Source organism: Prunus avium, chromosome 2 (assembly GCF_965620075.1).
Source record: "Prunus avium chromosome 2, drPruAviu1.hap1.1, whole genome shotgun sequence".
In the NCBI taxonomy this organism is placed as follows: Eukaryota; Viridiplantae; Streptophyta; class Magnoliopsida; order Rosales; family Rosaceae; genus Prunus; species Prunus avium.
The window spans coordinates 21,688,679-21,707,052 of record NC_142285.1 but is presented as its reverse complement, the minus strand read 5'-3'; the positions used below and the strand labels follow the sequence as shown (position 1 = coordinate 21,707,052).

Sequence of the window (18,374 nt, the reverse complement as noted above, 5' to 3'; positions counted from 1 at the left end):
TGTAACAAACACTAGGGTTTCGGAATCCACCCTAAACAATTCTACCAATGTTCATGAATACTCAAGTGATGAACTCTAAACGTGTTGATGAAGATGTTCGCAATCAAGACCAGTACGAGTGGCTCAAGACGCATTGATTCTCTCTAATGTACGTAAAGTGCAGTACGAGTGCTACAATACTTGTGCCTTCCCTATAATCGAATCTAGGTGTGCTTAGTACTTTGATTCAATTACAAGAAAAACCCATTAAGTTCAAAGAGAATATGAACATCACAAGAACCCTAATAGCATGGTGTTTACATTAGGTATTCAAGAAACCAATTCACATGGATGATTCTTACTTCATCCATTTATTGCTTAGGATAACATGAAGATACACATAAACCCAACAATCTCAAGAAGCATGCTTTCAAAGATGGCCAACCAAGGAAAAACACACATCAAGGATAGATTAATTTGGTGAATTGGAATTCATCAACAATATCTAGAAATTCATACACTCAAGCATCAAAACAATAAGGTAATCATGTTTAGGGCTTCAGCCTAAGCCCTAGCTATGGAGTTTAGTTGCTCATACTCATTCCAAATACAAACTCAAAATAAAATTAGAAAGAGTTTACAGATTTTGAGAAAATGATGAAAGCTTCAAGGTCATCAATGGTGGAAGCTTTCTTCTCCACTTAGCTTGGCTGCACCTTGGCCTTCTCCAAGCTCCAAGCTCTCCAAAATCTGCTCTCCTCTGTGTAATCCCTTCAATGACTTTCTTTTCCACGTTCAAAAGGCTCCCCCAACTTCAGATTGCAATTCCTTTCCTTCCCTCTCTCCTCCTTTCCAGCTTTTACCTTTTAATATTAAACTACCACCTTTGATAAAGCCTTAGCCCATTGTCCCCTTGCCATGATGAAGCTTTGTCCTCAATAAGATGCCAATTGCTTCAGAAAATATCTCAAAGCTAAGGTAACTTCTTGTTACCAAGAGTTATGGTAACAAGAAATTAAGATGACACAAAGGAGGTAAAAGCTGGCCAAATCCGGATTTCCAGAGCTGTGGTAACATGCTGGATTGGTTGGATAGGCAATACTTGTCCAATGGAGCTCAAATTTGGATATGTTGTAGTTAACATCCATTGGAACAAGTCTCATGAAGATCACGACCTCATCCGAGCACCAGAGCATGTTGATCCCAGGCCAAGAAGTTGACCTACGAAAATGAACAAAAACAGAATTTATAACTAATAATGCACTTTTAGCTCATTTTCATCCCAACCAAGGTAAAATCTAAGAAAACACAAAAAGGAAGTAAAAAGCTATAAAATGTCAAGAACTAACTCAAAATAGTGGGTGAATAACATGAAAAATCATGTGTAAAAATGAACCGAACAGGCTTCCTCTCTCTAATTTATCATCCAGAGAATAAAGGTGGTCACTAATAATTGATGACGGGTTAGTGGATGCCATGGCAGGTCTTGACAAGCGATGAATCCCTGCAAGAATTGCCAACAAAGAATATGCTGAAAAATGGCAAAACATAAAGCTAGTTCTCTGTGTTAAAGCCAAGCAATCACCACACTAGCATGCAAGCCCTATGAACTTTACAGGCCAAGCAAAGCAAGCTATCTCATGCCAAGCGAAATGTATAAACAAAAAATATTTTCGAAGCATCATGCAATCTATTACTCGAGCTCATGACAAGCAAATTTCCCATTCCATGCTCAACCAATCATTCCAGCAGACCCATCATACACATGTTTATGTCTATCCCTATAAAGCCAAAAAAAAAACCGCCATCTGTTGTGTAGATACAGCTGCACCAAAATGGATTCAGTTGCATCCTCAACTTGTGATATTCGCAAGTGCACGAGCCGTTCGGTAGTATAGCGTATGTAAGTGCGAGGTCGATCCCACGAGGATTGGTGATTGAATGATCCAATTCATTTCTCCTACACAAAACAGAAATGAAAAAGAAAGGAAATAAATAAAACAAGGAAGAAAGAAAATAACTAACTCAAGTAGATAAGTTCCCAAGTTCAATTAGATTAATGGATTGATTCTAGCTAAAGTATGATTAAGCCATGGTGTGTGGTCATAACCTTGTGTTCCTAATTCCCTAATTTGATCATTTGTTGTCTAACCTAAAATTAAGCATTAGGAACCCATTAAGCATAGAAGAACAATTTAAACAACCAAGCATGTATCTAATCCCTGTTGTCGAATGTCCATACATACTCTTCCTATTCATAGTTCAATTCGAATTAAAGCATGGTGTATACTCTTAATTCAAACCAAGATAGCTAACATGCAAGCCTAAATGGTGATCAATCATTCAAACTAGCATATTAACTTATAAGCATAATGAATAAGAACATGAACCATAATTGAAACTTGGAAACTAATCAAACTTGAAAAACTAAAGAAAAGAATTTACATAACAATGAAAATTAAAGTAGAACTTGGAAAGACTTAAAGGAAAATTTAGTAAAAGGATTTTTGTTACAATCAATTGAGAACTAGAAAGGAAAACTAAGAGAATTTGAGGGAGAGAAGGGAAGGGAGCTCTAGAGAAGTGTTTGAGAGCTCCCCCCCTTGGGGTGTGTTTACAAGCTTGGGAAACCTCACTATATATAGGCCTAAGGAAGCTGAAAATCTGAATTAAGTATGGCTAATGCATACAACACTTCCATTATAAAATCTGAAATGGTTGATGCACTTCACTAATAAATCCCACCAGCAGCCCTAGCTCATCTTCATGTCACCATGACCAAGCTTCCAACCAGAAATAATAGCTCATCCTGAGGTCAGCATGACCAGCAACTTCAAGGGCTTACGAATTGGGCTTCCCTTAAGCAAATTAAGACTTTAAGCACTCGAACTTGAAGTTCAGAATGTCTTCTTTCCAGCCATATATCATTTGGGCCAATCCAAGGTCGGAGGAGGAAGTTAAGGCCAAAACAAATTGCTAACTCATTTTGCGCGCTGATAAAATCCATCCTGAGCATGGCTCTATGTTTGCTAGGTAACAGACTCCACAATTATCCAATGGGGCTGAATTTCGGATATGTTATAGTATACACCCATTGGAACAACTTTCATGAATAATGTGGCCTCATCCGAGCTATGTAGGTTGCTGAAAAAAAGCTTGCAATATGACCTACGAAACTGGGCTGGCAGGGGACTGTAGCCAAAATTGAGTTTGTCTTTAAGCTCTTCATCCATTCATCCAAATTAGGCCCTAACATGCATGGATTGCATCATTTACTATCCAAAGCCCTCATTATTACCTAAAGCTCAATGAACTGAAAGATAAACACAAAAAGGATTAAAAGCACAAGTTTAACTCAAAAACATAACCAAATCATAAGCTAGAAGGGTACAAAATGATATACAATTATGAACCGATCACCATCCATGACCAAGCTCTAAGCTCATAGAAAGAAACCAATTGTGCTTTCCTCAAGCTTGCAAACAGCCTCTGATCTTACGTATTAATCATGCGATTACAAGCATACGGTCTTGATGCATATAGTTCAACAACAATCAAGAAGGGGGCCAAGAACGTAGCACGCAAAAAAAAAATTGTATTCCAAGCATGGCAAGTGAAGCTCATGCCAAAGGAAATGCTCAAGCAAATGCCCAAGCAACATGCAATTTACCCATGGCAAGCAAAATTCTCGTTCCATGATCGACAAGCAATTCCCATGGCAAACAAAATTCTCACTCAAAACAAAAATCAAACATTGCAAGACATGCGTCCTGTCGACTTCTACTTCTCGCGGCCAAGAACAAACTCTACAATTAATCAAGTATATGTTCACAAGGGGAGTAAGCCTAGGCCAAGCACCAGTCTATGCTTATTCCTAAAATACTCAAATTGGCAGAGTCACTAACCGAAAGACTAAAACAGAAGCCCAAAAAAAATACAAGTTAGAAGGCTGGAGGATTCGAAGGTTCTAGCAGCAAAAACGTCAAAGCTTCCAGCACTCACCTTCTCCTGCCTGTGCCAGAGACGTATACACCTACATGAAAAAAAGCACATCGTGCAAAGTTCAACTTTTTCACCAACACAAAGAGGGCCAACACATGACAAAGATGGGGAAGAAAAAACAGAGAAGAGGAAAAGATGCAATCCATACCAGCGATTTCTTCTCGCAAAACCTTTGGCACTCTTCCAACCACTTGCAAAAGAAAAAAAAAACAGAAAAGAGGAAAACCCAAAAACTGGTGCGAGCCCTTCCTTGCTAGCACCCATGCTGTAAGTACCATTGTTGCGACGATGACAAAATAGGTCGAAAGGGTTTGGTGCTTGGCTGCCAAAACGAAGAGCAAAACCCCACGACGATGAAGAACTCAACAACTAGCTTGTTCTCTGTCTCATCCAAAGTCTCTCTGGTCAAACAATTCAAATCTTCCATAAGCCTTCATATCGCAAGACAAGGTGTGAGCAACCAAAATCTCACCTTCATACCATCAAGTTCCTAACAAATCAGTAAGAAGATGACATTTCTCATGCTTTGGAACCTCTCAATCAAGCCTGAAAAAGAAACAAGAGAGCACGTTGGCCAGATTAGATGCTGGAAGGGAACTCGTAAATGAAAAGGGGGCGCCGGAAGCATAATCGCTATTGAAGCATAATTTTTTCCGAAGACAAGTTGCAAGAGGCCAAAATTCACTTTCATGCTATCAAAATCCTAGAAAATTAGACTTCTCATGCTTTCTCATGGAGCTTCTAAACAAGAGAATACGTTAGCCAAAATCAGACGCCGGAAAGGTACTCATACACAAAGGGAGGCGATGGAAGCATATTTTTCTCAAAGTGCAAGCAAACTTATCTATCAAGCATTTGACAAAATCCACAGGGTATGATACCAATCCACATGCCAAGAAATTTCATTTCATTCAAGCATTCCAAGCAATTCGGGCATTTCAAGCAAAATTGAAGAACTCATGCTCTTACGACAATACCTTTCAACATCATGCTCTCACGACAATATTGCTCAAGGACATGCTCTAGCAATACTCAGATTAGCACTCAATGCCAACAGAAAAGACATGCCAAATTCTCAAACAAAAGCAACATGCCAAGCAAAACTTATACATAAGCTTTCCAACCATTCTAGCTAGAACATCCCACCTTTGAAAAATCACTAGAAATCAAGCTTACAACCAACAAGTCCCAAACTTTCCAGATTAGAACTAGACTTATCAAGTTTCATTTTCCCAAAATTTCATTACATTTCGAGCTAGGGAAGCATGTCAAACAGATTCTTAAAACAGCCCATGCCGCAGGAACTGCACAGTTCCAGCCAGCTTAGCCCTCACTTTGAAATTCCACCAAAAATTCATTTTTTCTTCAAGTGACGCAAGACCAATTCCAAAATAGCCATTGAGAAGTCCATTTTTTATGTCTCAAAAGCTCCAACTCAGATTCGAAAAGCAACATTTCAAAAGTTCAAAAAACAGCCAGCAAACTACTTTGAGATATTTCGACAAACACTTGGCATGCATACCCAAGTGAGCTTGTATGACTCTTGTTTATCACTAAGCTAGAATCCTAAATCAAAAGCTCAACCTCAGAATTCGATTTATAGTTCACAAATGCTGGGAAATACAGAGGAACTCAAGCATTCAAGCATAGAAACACAAGCCTGCACCAAAGGCATCAACATCAACTCATGAACATGCTTCAGAAAAATGGAGGCAGAGAGCACTAGAATGGGTGGATGATCCTCAATTTTGGATATGTTATAAAAAACATAATTTTGAGCAAATTTTGTGAAGGAAGCACAATCATCCAAGCATCATAAGTTAAAGACATATGCAGAAGCAGAATTTGCAGAAACTCACCAGCCATGGATGAATGCAGAAGTTGCACACCAGTTTTGAGGTATCAGAAAAATTCAAAAAATTCTGCAAATTTTACAGGCTATAGTACTCGAGCAGATGAACAACTTTTATCAAGGAAGTTTTCTGATCCGAGCTTCCGAAATATGACTTACGTACTGATGCACAATACCCACGGGTTTGGGTCTTGGAGAAGAAGAAGAAGAAGAAGAAATAAGAGTGAGGGAAAATCAGAAAATAAAGCACGCCATGCCAAGTGAAAGGGAAAAATAGTAGCCACTTGCAAATAAAAAATTCAAGAGGAAGGGGCAACACAATTTTGCCCACGTGAGGGCCAAGCCAAGTCGTGTTCTTCCAGCACCTGCCTTATTTCAAACATCATTCCAGCACATGTCATATTTCAAGTATTCTTCCAATATCTAGCCATCATGTCGCACGCTATCACCTGCACTGAAGTTTTGTCCGCTAAAATTCAAGGTGTTCGGAGGCTGGTGCCGTAAACCCAAACACAATGGTGAATCCAAACTCATTGCATCCACAACTCCAAGATTGGATCCCCACCGTCCACTAGCACGTCTGGCTACTGTCAAATGACATCCACCATGCTAAATGTCCCAAAAGGCATATTAAACCATGCTACCTTAGCCAAAGCCAAGCATCCAAGCATATAGGCCAAAATCAAGCCTACACGCCAATGCCAAGCATCCAAGCATACAAGCTAAAATCAAGCGTATACGCCAATGCCAAGCATCCAAGCACACAATCATGCAAAATCAAGCCTCTCTAGTCACTCAAGCAAACAAGTCATGCAAGCTAAGCTAGTCCACCAAGCATTCTCTTCTAGGTCATGCCACAAAATAGGTCAACTCTTGGTAATTCTAGTGAGTGACCTCCAAAATTACAGTGTCTAGGAAAGTTCTTCAAGGCAACACCCTCGGTGTTTAAGAAGGATTGGATTTTAAGCGGGACCATCGTGACCCCTCCAACCTTCCCGGAAAAAACCTGGCTGTAATTTCAGAGACACTTAACTAGTCATCCTTAAGTTGTTCCTAAACCCATGCCATGCCATGCGACTGCAATTTATTTTGGCCTGGAAATTGATTATTCGGACCATTTCAATACACATTCATGGCCCCAATAATCAAGGGGGCTAATGTTGAGGCCCAAAAAATCCACGGTTCGGCCAAAATAAATTCTTGGCCAAATGCAATACCTTACCGAGGAGAAGCCCGATTAGGGCACGCGAAAGTTCGTCATACGCGCTTGCACACATGCCACGCCAAGCAAATAAGCAACACGTCGCGCTACAAGCTTAAGTGGGCCCAAGCCACTCAAATGCCCGGGGCTTGCTTGAGTGGGTTGTGGTATGGATGGTAACAAGTTATCATGGGGCCCATCGATGGGTCGAGAAATGGAAGTCTCGGGTCACTTGGGGGCCTCGGGACTCAAGCCCATTTTCTTAGGCCCAAACATGGGTAAGCACAAGAAAGGAGATGGACCATTGCCTCAACCAAAATAAGCCCATTGACCCAATTAGAATAAACTAGCCAAAATAAGCCCATTGATCCAATTAGAACAAACTAACCAAAAAGCCCAACCTTTGACAAAGCCATCCCATCCATTGGATAGATCTTGTGGTTGTCCCAAAAGCCAATATAATTAGGATGAAACCAGCTCAAGCCCTAGCACTCAGTTTGGAGACAAAACCACAAAGGAACGTTGGAAATCTACACGTGAGTGGCTGCTGGGAGCAAGTTCCAAGCAAGAAATATTCAAGGAACCAAGGAGTATTAGCCTGCGAGCTGCCAAAAGCACCCTTTGGACCAGCATGTATATCCACTTCCTTTCCCTCATCAGATCTAGCCATGGAAGGGGAAATGAAAGAAGAAGAAAAATAGCTGAAAGTGGGAGTCTCCCACTGAAGCTGCTGCAGGAAAAGGAGGCCTTGAGCTCCCAAAATCCCTAATTTCGTGCAAATAGATAGAGGCAATTTCACTGAGATAGGAAAGTCAAGGGAGGAGAGGAGAAAGGAAGGAAAAGCTTGGCCAAATTGGAAAGAAACCATTAGGGTTTCTTGGGAAAGGATAGTTTCCCGCAGCTATAAAATGGGGCCTCTCCTACCCAACAAAGACAACCCACAACCTTCAGAGAGCAAGCTTTCTCTCTTGCAAACCCATCAAATTTTCGTGCTTTGCTAGCCCATTTCCCCCATCTCCCCTGCTTTGGCAGATTGCTACAGCTCTGACAGAGTCACTGTCAAGCTGCCGGAAGCTACGAAAATCACCAAAAACTCTCTTCCATTAGAACCTCTAACCTTCATAGGAACCCACAAACTTTCTCTTTCCCAAAGTGCTAAACCCATGGTAATTTTGCTCTCATGCCACATGCCCCTCATGCCAAGCCCAAAAGTTCATCTGTGAGTGTGAAGAAATTATCTGTAACTTGCTGTTGTTTTTGTTGGAGAAGATAACCAAAATACTTCCTAAGGCTTTGCTGCTCTTTCGAAGCATTTTGGGGCTTAATTTTCGAACTCAAACAAAGGGGACAACTTCATCAGCCCAGCCCACTTGCTGCCGGAAGAAAAAAGCCCCTACACCCATAAACCAAAAGGGGCCTTAGGTTATTCCCTCTTCCCAATTATCGATATACCTCAACAAAAAAAAAAAATCTTAAACACTGGTGTTGACTTTTTTGGTAAGCACAAGCTACATAGACATGGTGTGCCAACATCAATGGTGGTAGTGGGAATGGGATAAAAACGTTGTTAATCATGTTATATCGCCAAAATCTTCCTTGAACTAGTAGGTGAGTTTTGATTGGCCCTTCTAATTTCTTTTAGAAATGAAATGACTAGATGTAGTATACTTGGAATTGATGAAATAACTAGATGCAAAAAGTGATTTAAGATAGCCTCGTGGCCGGATCTCAAAACCTGACCATAAGTACTTGTGGGAAGGGTTGTCAAGGTTAAATGGCCTCACGCACTGTGGTCCAACCCCAATTGGCCAAGTCTAGAATAAAGTGAAATGGTCTTCTAACTTGGCATGTTTATTAATTTGCAATAGGAATTAAAATAAGAATTTGAATTTTTATTATAGATACTCATGTGTTTATTTCACATGGAAGAATGAAAACTTGAGTGTGACCCACACAAAAATTAAGAATTCAACTCCTAAATTTGGAGGAATTGGACTCTTGGATGGAAGGTGGTATTCTAATTATGGGAGAACTAACCCATTAGAAATCCATCTTTTACCCAATATATCCTCACACAATTTTTAAAATTCCAAATTTACCATCTACTTTAACCCAACAACAAGGGCATTTTAGTAATCAATTTGGTTTCAATTTTGATTCATGGGAATTTAGTAAACAACTTATAAGGAATCAATACCACTCCTACCCCCATTCCATATAGTTTAGTAAACAACTTTAATAGGAATCTGAATTCAAACTCTCCTCAATTCAATTCATCCTCATCCCGATTACAAATTAGTAAACATATCAGTGTAATTAAGGCCATGTAACCTAAGATGCTTTCTAAGCTAAAAGAATTCAAACGAAGATAGTTTGACCTTAAATTGGACTAGCAGCTTAAATGCAACCTACGCAATCAAAGCATATGAAGGAATACGCGAATAAATACATCTATTTCCATGGCACGTGAGGGGTTATTTATTGGTTTCATCCATTCCAAGTTCAAAGTACAATTTGTATAAATACAAATCCCATTACATGATTCGATACGTGTGCAAAAAATAAGTTTTTTCATTGTTTTTCGTTATTAATTTTATTATTAGGGCAAAGAGGGGGGCCCAAAGAGGACAATATCGTGCTACGGCGGAGTTGATCCGGGATGTGACAATTTAGTATCAGAGCCACTTTGTCGTGTGGTGCGAGTGTGCCTACGAGGACGTCGGACTCCTAAGGGCCGTGGATTGTAAGATCCCACATCGACCAAAGGAGAGAGGGTGATGTGCCTTATATGTACATGGCCGCCTCCATTTAGCACGAGGCCTTTTGGGAGCTCACTGGCTTTGGAGTCATGGGAACTCCGAAGTTAAGCGAGTTGGGGCTAGAGCAATCCCAGGATGGGTGACCCCTGGGAAGTTGGTCGTGAGCTCCTAGAAACAAAACCGTGAGGGTAGAGAGGGGGGCCCAAAGCGGACAATATAGTGCTACGGTGGAGCCAATCTAGGATGTGACAGATCTTCTAATCAATGAGGGATTGCAAGGACTTATTATTTATCAAGGGCTCAAATTCTATCTCGTATGGCAGCCTGTTATTAGTGTTTAAGTTGTTTACATAGGCTTAAAGATTCTTAGTTCTATATGGATTGTAATACATTAATTCTATCGCATGAAGGATATCTCTAAGTGTTTCTTGATGGGCAAGACACTTAGAGAGATGCAAATAAATTGAAGGCTCCTTCCTAGAACCGATACACCCAAGCTAATTAGAAATTCACCCCGTCAAGAGTTATAGCTATATGGATCGAGTTCTAAGGAGAAGAATCTTCTACCTCTTTGCCCAACTTGATCTGCTCCAAGCATGATGTCAGACACAGGTTAGTGTTCAATGTGTTATAGCTTAGAAGGATTAACATGTGGTATTAGAGCTTTAATTATATCATGTTCTACCTAACAAATCTCGTGCAGGAAAATTAAAGAAAACAAACTGACAGTTTTTAAGTTATTAAGCATGAACATGATAACAGTATAAAGAATGAACTTTATCATGTTCTTGACAATTTTATTGATCAATGCTTGCAGTCCTTTTGTAGTGATTGAGCAAGACACTTAGAGAGATGCAAATAAATTGAAGGCTCCTTCCTAGAACCGATACACCCAAGCTAATCAGAAATTCACCCCGTCAAGAGTTAAAGCTATATGGATCGAGTTCTAAGGAGAAGAATCTTCTACATCTTTGCCCAACTTGATCTGCTCCAAGCATGATGTTGTTGCATTCCTAAAAGGACACAAATTAATGTGCAAACAACCAATTAAAAATACCCGCAAGTGCACGAATCTATTGAGGTATAGATTATGTAAGTACGGGGTCGATCCCACGAAGAACTTGTCGGCTTCCTATAAGTTCTAATTTGAGTATGTAAAGAACACTTATTTGACACACCACAAATGCACAAATGCAAAATGGAAACTAAAAATGAGTAAAGAAGTGTAAAAGAAATGAAACAACACAAGAAAACTAAAGAAAAACACAAACAGAATTTTCTATCACCCTTTTATCACCTATTTATCATCCGTGAACAGTGTCGTGAACAGTGCTGTGAACAGTGAAAATGAACAGTCGCGACCGGTCGTTTTTGGACAGATTCATGTGCGACCGGTCTCCTGAACAGTAACGACCGGTCGGTTTTTTGGCAGATTCGTTTCTCTGTTTTTCCAGTTTCGACCTCTGTCCAGTGTTTTGCATATAACTTTCCAACCGTTTATCCAAATTTCACGTTCTTTATACGGTTGGATTCAGCATAGAAAATGGAAGAATACAAAGCGGACCAAAAGTAAAAAACAATTACGAAAACAAACAAAATTCGGTAAATATGACACACAACGTTTCAAACACACACACACAACACACTTGGTGGGGGGGGGGGGGGTGTTTTGGTTTGGTTCAAGTGACCTAATTCTAAGGCATGAAAGTAAATGAACTTTGAATTTAAATGAGAATGGCATATATGAGTTATCAAAATGTGAAAGTACCAAGTAACAAACACTAGGGTTTCGGAATCCACCCTAAACAATCCTACTCAAGTTCGTGAATACTCAAATGATGAACTCTAAACGTGTTGATGAAGATGTTCGCAATCAAGACCATGGGTCATGGCTCAAGACGCATTGATTCTCTCTAATATACGTAAAGTGCATGGTTCGTGCTACAATACTTGTGCCCTCCCCATAACCGAACCTAGGTATGGTTCGTACTTCGATTCAATTACAAGGAAAACCCATTAAGTTTAAAGAGAATATGAACATCACAAGAATCCTAATAGCATGGTGTTTACATTAGGTATTCAAGAAACCAATTCACATGGATGATTCTTACTTCATCCATTTATTGATTAGGATAACATGAAGATACACATAATTCCAACAATCTCAAGAAGCATGCTTTCAAAGATGGCCAACCAAGGAAAAACACACATCAAGGATAGATTAATTTGGCGAATTGGAATTCATCAACAATATCTAGAAATTCATACACTCAAGCATCAAAACAATAAGGTAATCATGTTTAGGGCTTCAACCTAAGCCCTAGCTATGGAGTTTAGTTCCTCATAATCATTTCAAACACAAATTCGAAATATAACTAGAAAGAGTTTACAGATTTTGTAAGTGATGGAAGCTCAAGGTCTTCAATGGTGGAAGTCTTCCTTTTCCTCCTGCTTGGCTGCACCTCTCCTTGCTTAGCTCCCAGCTCCAAAACCTGCTCCCAATGTGTAGAATAATAGCCTGGTAAAATTACCCACGTTCAAAAGCCTTTCCAACTTCATATTGCACTCCCATGTGCCTTTTGCCCATCAATTCCAGCTCAAAGATATAATATAAAACTCATGCTTTAGTTAAAGCCTTTGCCCTTGTCCCCTTTGCCATGATGAAGCCTTGTCTTCACAAAGATGCCAATTGCTTCAGAAAATATCTCATTTACTAAGGTAATTTTTTGTTACCAAGTGTTATGGTAACAAGAAGAATCAAGATGACACAATGGAGGTAAAAGCTGGCCAATTTCGGATTTCCAGAGCTGTGGTAACATGCTGGATTGGTTGGATATGCAATACTTGTCCAATGGAGCTCAAATTTGGATATGTTGTAGTCAACATCCATTGGAACAAGTTTCATGAAGATCTTCACCTCATCCGAGCACCAGAGCATGTTGATCCCAGGCCAAGAAGTTGACCTACGAAAATGAACAAAAACAGAATTTATAACCAATAATGCACTTTTAGCTCATTTTCATTCTAACCAAGGTAAAATCTAAGAAAACACAAAAAGGAAGTAAAAAGCTATAAAATGTCAAGAACTAACTCAAAATAATAGGTGAATAACATGAAAAATCATGTGTAAAAATGAACCGAACAGATGTCAGACACAGGTTAGTGTTCAATGTGTTATAGCTTAGAAGGATTAACATGTGGTATTAGAGCTTTAGTTATATCATGTTCTACCTAACAAATCTCGTGTAGGAAAATTAAAGAAAACAAACTGACAGTTTTTAAGTTATTAAGCATGAACATGATAACAGTATAAAGAATGAACTTTATCATGCTCTTGACAATTTTATTGATCAATGCTTGCAGTCCTTTTGTAGTGATTGAGCAAGCCAAAGCGGCTCAATTATTGTATAATCACTGTATTCAAAGTTCATGATCTAAAATTTGCATCATGGTACAAAACATATCGAAAGGCTTTTTGTCCAAAGATGTAAGCAGTTCGATATAATTTTTAATGATTTGTCCTATCGATATTAAAAACAACAATTTCTTGCCAATTCATAATCTCTTATAAACCTAATTATTGGACGACATTAATAAGGTCCAATGGATTATACGCATGGTAAAAAAATTTGTTGTTCTTAACAATGTTTATGTTGAACAACATGACTACTTAATTAAGTAGTCCATGTATGATGATAAACAGAGTATACAATAACAGGTGCAGTCAAGAGTAAATACAGAGCAATGGAATCCAATGCATACAATCTCCAGCTCAGCAATATTCTAGAAACTAGCCATATATCCTTCCTACTCTAGAAACTAGCCATATATCCTTCCTACACTTGTCATCATCTCCGTATTCTTTGTAACCAATTTTATTCTAGATTATTCTTTTCTTTTGTATATAAACAGTGTTATTTTCACTGTACAAGTATGAATGAGAAATACAATTCCAACCTTTTCTTTTCTCTGTTCTTAATTCTTAACATATGATTGAAGTAAAATAATGAAATACATAAATTGAAATTACTTTTCATGGAGAATTGTGATGCATAAAATATCCTAATTATTTGCATATCATGGTAAGTGAAGTTAAATAGTAATTGAAAAATCATGTAGTTATAGAAAATTACAAAAATAAAACAAAACAAAAGTAGGTTACTATAACGTGACAAGAAATGAAATATTTTTTATCCGATTTGATCTTGGTTTAGTCATGTATAGATCAACGCCAAGTGTGTTTTAGTTGAAACCCTATTGAAGTAGGAGTTAAAATGAATCCAAGTCAAAAACTCGAAAATATTTAGTATAAGTACTCTATAGTACTTATGCTATTGAAAAAATAAATTTGAGGGGTGCGTGCGATAATTACGTACCCAAAGTCGATGAATGTGATCTCCTTATTTGTTGTTGGTGTAATAAATAAGGAGATCTTGAGGATTTGTGCTCCCTAATGTGGAGTCTTGCTGGGCTTCTTCCATTGAGCCCAACCAAATCTTGTATAAGGCTTGTTGGGCACATGGGCCCACATAACCCACTCTTTCTTTAGCATTGCTAGGCTAGGGGAGCTTCTATAGTGAGGGGAAAGTTATAAGGGGTGTTTTTGAGGGGTATGTAAGAGCCGTTGGATTTCATCCAACGGTGAGTTTTCAATATTGGCTTTTTGGTAAAACCGGGTTGAAATTACCCATACCAAAAAGATGCAATCCGAAAGTGCAAAGCACGCTCTCTCATTCTGGTTAACCCTCCTTCCTCCCAAGCCACCCACTCTGCAATATGTTTTTCTTCTCTCTCTCTCTCTCTCTCTCTCTCTCTCTCTCTCTCTCGCCATCTCTGGTTTGTGGTTATCAAAGAACCAAAATCCATTCAGCAAATATCTTGCAACCAACACAGACACAACGGAGGGTTTTGGGTCTTTTTTTATTATTGACACTTTATCATCTCAAAATTTCATTTTCTAACGCCCAACTTCTCCTAATTCCTCTCCTCTCTCGCACTCTCTCAAATCTTGCCTCAGCTCCAGCTCGCCAGCCATCTCCCTACTGTCCAATCCAGTTCTCCACCCATCAATCGTCATAACCCAGCTCTCCTCAAATTCGGAACCCTAGCTTGACCCTAGCCAAGCCACCGCAACTCACGACCTTCGTTGTCGACCTCCACCGCGAAGCCACTATCGCGACTCCACAGCCCAGCCACAGTCGCGACCTCCGTCGTCATTCTCGACAGCGGTGAGTTCTGATATTAGTTTTGTACTCTCTGTCTGTTATAAATTCGTTGATCCCCTTTTCTTATTATTGCAACATTAGGGGTATTCATGGGCTCCATTTTTTGCTACGGTCCTCTATCTCTCTCCCTCTCCTTCTCTGTAAGTCCTCTTCTTCTCGGTCTTCAAATTTCAGTAATCCTCTTTACCACTAACCTGAACCACCTACTTCTCTGGTTCTCTTCTTCTTCATGTCATTCAATTTCAATTTTTTTTCTTTCTAAATTCTATTTTAGGGATTTAGGAATTAGGGATTCAGTTGGGTTAATTTTGAAATTCTAATTTAGCGATTCATTCAATGCCTAATTTATGAGCTGTGGCTTTATGAATTATCAAGTGGACTACTTGTTTTTAATTGATCATTGATAATAGTATTATTGTAATTTTTAATTGATCTTTGCATATTTCATATTTTAGCCTTACAATTTTAGTGGCTGGGCAGCTTGCAATTTTGTGTAGACAGGTTATTAAATTCTTCTAGTATTAATGGAAGTTGTGTTACTAAATTATCAGTAGCTACGCTCTTGGTTGACATGGTTGTTCTGAATTGTAAGATTAGCTTACTATTCGATGAACCCACTTGCTGATATTAGGAAATGGAGTTATTAATTGAAATGAATGGGAATGTGCTTGTTTCTTATGCTATTAGATTTTGTGTGAGTGTGATGCTAATTAGCCTTTGAAATACACATCTTTTGGTGTTAATATTTGAAGTATTGGAACATGGGAAAGTTGAAAATAGGCATCTTCATGAGATGCTTGAGCAAAATTTGAAGTATTTCAAGAGCATTAAGTAGACCTCCCTTGATATGGCTTGCTATAAAATGTAACATATGGATCTGAATTCCTTGTTCTAAAGTTGCCCCTGTAGATTATTTGTTTCAATTCATGATTCTCTTACACCTATATAGAAACATAGGATTGGTTTGTTTTTATTTTATCTGGAATTGTTTGTTTTTTAGAAAATGGAGAATATTGAACAGCTTCAGAAAATTGTGGTTGTTCTGTTCACTATTGCCTTCTTTAGGAAGCTTATATAAAGTACATGTGGAGCTTCTTGAGTCAGACAATTCCACATTGCCCCATTTTTTGCCAAACCATCTGATGATTTTTTAATGGTTCTTTTTGTTCCTAATCATGTTCCCGTAATATCACTTTGTACGGAATAGTTACTTTTCTTCAATCTTATTGGATTGGAATGCAGTTGTTTTTTAGTTTCATTGTTCTGTGTATTTCTATTATAGATGTTGTAGTTGTATCTGGTTCTGTATTGATGTTATGGATGTTGTTTGGTTATATTGATTATTGGTTGGTTGGTTGATTAAGTTCACCCCTTGAGGTGTTTTGATGTTTGGTTCTGTCCCTCTTATTTAGTTTAACATTTTCTTTGTGCTTTATGTGTTCCAATTTTTCCGATTTTCTCTTGCTGGTGTTCTAGGTTAGGAAGCTCTTTGCCTATTAGTATGAGTTTCTTAGGTCTTTTAGTTTCTGATTGCGGTTTTCTTGTCTCAGTTTCTATTTTGTTTTTTTGGTCTTTGTTTCTCCTTTTTGCTAATTTCTTGTTTTGCCATCTCTTCTGCAGGTTTTTTTTTTTTTTTTTTATAATGACAGTTGGACCTAGATTTTTGACTTATGGAAGATTGTTGTTATTGAGAACCATCATCAATTTGGCGTGGGACAACATTCCATTCTGTCACAGGAAGTGTGCTGTAATTATATGGAAAAAAAAACATGTAATTGAGGAACTATATTTTAATCATGTAATTTAGTCCTCATTCAATGAAATTGAGTTCAATTTATTTGAGAAAGCTCAGTCTTGAATTTGTTCTTTTTATATTCGCAAGTGTGTGCAATAGAAACATACTTTTTTTTTTCAAAGAACAATGTAAAATTACTTTTACTTATATTATACATTGAAGAGAGAACATTGTATACGTTGTGTATTATGTCCCTGTATTCCCCCCTCCTCTCTCTCTCTCTCTCTCTCTCTCTCTCTCTCTCTCTCTCTAAGATGGACTATTGGAGTTTTCGTATTGCCAATGTATAGCCTCCTATTGCCCTAGTATTCCCATTATATAGCCTCCAATTGCCTTCATATTGCCATTGTATTGCCCTTAATTGTCTTCGTATTGCCCCAATTGCCTTTGTAATTGAAGATAATGCCATAAGGAGTTTGTAACAATTTTCAATGTATTTTTCTGATTTTTAATTATTTATTTACGAATTTTTTTATAAAAAAACAAAACAAAACAAGGATCAAAATGTACAGTGGTGCAATCACTGGAGGACAGTCAGTCAGCCACACTGACCGCGCCCATTCAGCTTTCGCCATGTGTCACTCCATACCATTTAATAATAATTTCTAGGATTTAACTTACAAAATTCATAATAAATTAAATACAAATCCAAAAAATTCACCGAAAATTGGTAGGAACTCCTTGTGACATTCTTTACGCCCCAAAACTCCAAAAACATAATTTTGACTTATAAAATTTGAAAACGATAACAAAAACTCAACTTTGTTTCAAAACAAACCAAAACACTAAATTATGTTCCATAAAAGTAATGTATATTGGTGCGTCTATATTGCATGTCTGTTGCATCTATATTGCTTGTCTATTGCGTGCATATCGTACATGTATTGCGTGTGTATTGATTGTTTATTGCTTACGAATGAAATAAACAACAATACACAGGCAACAGACAAACAATATACACACAACAAACAAGCAATATACACGCAATAGATATGCAATATACACGCAATAGACATGCAATACACATCACTCCATAATTACACCAACCATAAGGAAGCCGTATTGAATAGGAAATTATACTTAACAGTTGTTCTTCCCACTAAAAGAAAGAATAAGGACTGTTTTCCCCCTTAAATATAACTCTTTAAATCTTACTTGAGTGGTACGTTTGCCCCCAATAAACATGCAATATTGGAGCAATAACATGCGATATACATGCAGTAAACAATCAATAAACCTTCAATAAATATTCAATATCGGTTCAATAACATGCGAAATTCATGCAGTTAACAATCAATAAACCTTCAATAAACATGTAAACAATCAATAAATCTTCAATAATCATTCAATATCGGTTCAATAACATGCGAAATACATGCAGTTAACAATCAATAAACTTTCAATAAACATGTAAACAATCAATAAACATTCAATAACATGCGAAATACATGCAGTAAACAATTAATAAACCTTCAATAAACATTCAATAACATGCGAAATACATGCAGTAAATAATCAATAAACTTTCAATAAACATGTAAACAATCAATAAACCTTCAAT

The 18,374-nt window shown here is 38.0% G+C and overlaps 1 long non-coding RNA gene across 1 annotated transcript; it reads right to left on the bottom strand.

Annotated features, from left to right (window-relative positions):
* Positions 1-567: 567 nt before the first annotated feature.
* Positions 568-6,302, bottom strand: LOC148296605 (uncharacterized). Its single transcript, XR_015833521.1, has 5 exons — positions 5,841-6,302; positions 4,130-4,527; positions 3,885-4,012; positions 1,329-1,483; positions 568-1,200 (listed from the first exon to the last, which is right to left on the bottom strand). It is a non-coding gene; the product is annotated as an uncharacterized LOC148296605 (long non-coding RNA).
* Between the last annotated feature and the right edge of the window lie 12,072 nt (positions 6,303-18,374).